Source organism: Ixodes scapularis, unplaced genomic scaffold, assembly GCF_016920785.2.
Source record: "Ixodes scapularis isolate PalLabHiFi unplaced genomic scaffold, ASM1692078v2 PGA_scaffold4__175_contigs__length_147842914, whole genome shotgun sequence".
Lineage (NCBI taxonomy): Eukaryota > Metazoa > Arthropoda > Arachnida > Ixodida > Ixodidae > Ixodes > Ixodes scapularis.
Window position 1 is genome coordinate 69,239,551 of NW_024609879.1, and position 3,139 is coordinate 69,242,689.

A 3,139-nucleotide genomic window follows, 5' to 3' on the forward strand; every position below is an offset into this window, starting at 1 on the left:
CCAGTCACCTAGCTGTGTTTGGAGATTTATGTTTGCCCCTTGTCCCTCTTGTTCCCCTTCTCCAGGGATTATTTTCATCATCATTGTCCAGCTCGCTTGCCCCTTTGCATTTAATTGCATTTTAATTATAACATTAAATTGCAAGCTTCACCCTTGTTGGTGTTAGACTGGTGGCAGCTGATAAAACCCGCTTGCTCTACTGACGTCTAACCCCTGGTTAGCTCAGTTGGTAGAGCGCTCCACTTGTAATGGAGAGGTTCCGGGTCGATACCCGGTCCAGGCGGATTTTTTCGGTCGCTCACCAGTCACCTAGCTGTGTTTGGAGATTTATGTTTGTACGTTGTCCCTCTTGTTCACCTTCTCCAGGGATTATTTTCATCATTATTGTCCAGCTCGCTTGCCCCTTTGCATTTAATTGCATTATAATTATAACATTAAATTGCAAGCTTCACCCTTGTTGGTGTTAGACTGGTGGCAGCTGATAAAACCCGCTTGCTCTACTGACGTCTAACCCCTGGTTAGCTCAGTTGGTAGAGCGCTCCACTTGTAATGGAGAGGTTCCGGGTCGATACCCGGTCCAGGCGGATTTTTTCGGTCGCTCACCAGTCACCTAGCTGTGTTTAGAGATTTATGTTTGTCCGTTGTCCCTCTTGTTCACCTTCTCCAGGGATTATTTTCATCATTATTGTCCAGCTCGCTTGCCCCTTTGCATTTAATTGCATTATAATTATAACATTAAATTGCAAGCTTCACCCTTGTTGGTGTTAGACCGGTGGCAGCTGATAAAACCCGTTCGCTCTACAGACGTCTAACCCCTGGTTAGCTCAGTTGGTAGAGCGCTCCACTTGTAATGGAGAGGTCCCGGGTTCGATACCCGGTCCAGGAGGATTTTTTCGGTCGCTCACCAGTCACCTAGCTGTGTTTGGAGATTTATGTTTGTCCCTTGTCCCTCTTCTCCAGGGATTATTTTCAACACGTGAGAGGGGCGTTTCTAATACACTCCCCGATAGTGGAGTCTGAGAACCTACTGTGACCACGTAGATGACAGGCCAGGTACAACCACATATTCTGAATCACGCAGTTTTGTATCAGGGGCTATTAGAGGAGCCAAGCTGTGTCGCGTTTCCCAGTGAGAGCTGTCGAGGGTCTCAGTGGACTATGGCATCAGCGGAACGCAGAAAATCCCAACCCAAGTAATAAATCGCAGCTACATGACGGCAGTACCGTCAACGGAATGCGATAAAAAGAACCCTGAATACAAACACGAGCTGTGCAAAGTCCACTGGGGCGAATGAGTTCAGATGCAGCACCAGGTAGTGTCTGCACGGATGGGGGTGTTCTAAACTTACGAAGCCGTGTGCATATAGTTTCCCATATGACAGATATTGCGGCCCCCGTATCGACCAATGCGTGTAAGTGGGGCCCTTCAACAAAAACTTCTACAACATTTGGTAGTTCAGTCGGAGGGTGTCCGGTGTTATTGAGTACCGCAGTTACCCCTCCGAAAACTGCGCCGCCTAGTTTCCTGGGTGGGAACGCTCGGCTGACTTTGAAATCATGGGAGAGAGTGAGCGGCGGTAAGAAGGGGAGCGACGTCGAGGTGAGTCGGTGGGGGGTGCTCGAAATGTCTCCGATTAAAACGAGTGACGACGACGCCTTTCGCGGAATCTGTCATCATATTCCCTGGAGTTGTCCCTTCTAGAAGAACGATGGTAGCTCTCGTAGTGGTAGCGAGCCTCATTATCTTGGCGTCGGCGCTGACAAAAGCGAGCACCATGGCCCACGATGCCGCAGTAATAGCGGACTGGTCGCTGGAGGTAAGCTTGTTGGTTACTTTGGTCCTTGCGCCATGGGGTGAAGGGTAGTGCCGGGGCGCTTGTGAGGGATGAAACTGCGGGCTTGAACACGAAAGACATCTGTGGTTCTTCAGAGTTTGGCGCAGCTGGAGGTGAAGTTTAGGGAAGCACTTTCGCTGGCTGCTGGGTGCTTGTTGTTGTCAATAGTTAGGAGTAATCGGGTCTTGGGTCAGTTCGTGCGCTTGGACCAGGAGGTGGTCCAGTCCGTGCGTTTCCGGGTCACCGCCTGATGTGGTGACGGGTGTTTGCTCCAGCTCTGCGCGGAAGGCGTCCCAGCAGACGACGCTCGTAGTTCGTTTCGGCGCCGTTATCTTGCAGCTGCGCAAACGAATGAAGATGGGCAGGTGGTCGCTCCCCCACGTGTCCGCTCCTAGCTCCCAGAAGAGGGCCCGCCGCCGGTTCGTCCATGTGAGGTCGGTTGTGGTGTCGCCCTAGAAGGCGTGCTGGCCAACTCGAGTTGGTAAGTCCGGATCGTTGAGCAGGCTAAGGTGGTTGTCCTCCATTGCGCGAACGAGGTTTGAACCGTGGCATGTGTCGGTCCTCCATCCCAGGCACGTGTGGCGTGTGTTGAAGTCGCCGCCGATGACGACGAAGGCATCGGGGTGCATTTTCCGCAGGTCTTCGACCCAGGACAGTCAATGGTGACGCTGTTGCGGATCGACGGTCAATCGTATATGTACACCACCACGACCTTACATTGGGGGAGTTGGAGGGCCACGCCCGCGACCTCTTGAAGTTGGGTGCACCAGCGCTGGAGGTCGAGCTCGTCGTGGGGGTAGAGGGCAGCCGCTAGGACAGCCGCGTTGCCCCTGTAATTGACGCTGTGCGGCGGCTCTTTGCCGCCCGGACCGTTCGGCGTTCGTTGGCGATGCGGGATTGTCGGTCGCGTATGCGTGTCGTAGCCGGGCAGCGAGAGGTTCGGATCCTGGGCCTCCTGCAGAAGCAGCACTACTGGTCTTGTGCCTGCTGGGTATCGGAGAAGAAACTCTGCCTTCTTGGGGGCAAAGGTTCTGCAATTCCATTGCAGAAACCACGCTGCCCTCTCCCGGGTCGTCCCGGGTTGCGTCTTAGATTGTGAGTTGGTGCTCGCCTAGGTAGCGTTCCACGAAAGTCTGGCTCCCCAGGAGCTGTTGGAGTAGTTCTCTTACCAGTGGATTTAGGTTGTGATACAGAATCATTTCCGTCACTCTGCACTGTTGGTGGTAATTTTGCAGCGCCAATTCACTCTGATTTTCAGGGTATCCGCATTTGCATTGCGTTGGTGGTGCGGAGGTTGCAGCCAT

At 53.1% G+C, this 3,139-nt stretch overlaps 1 pseudogene; it reads right to left on the minus strand.

Moving 5' to 3' along the window:
• Positions 1-1,996: 1,996 nt before the first annotated feature.
• Positions 1,997-3,139, minus strand: LOC115311175 (annotated as a pseudogene).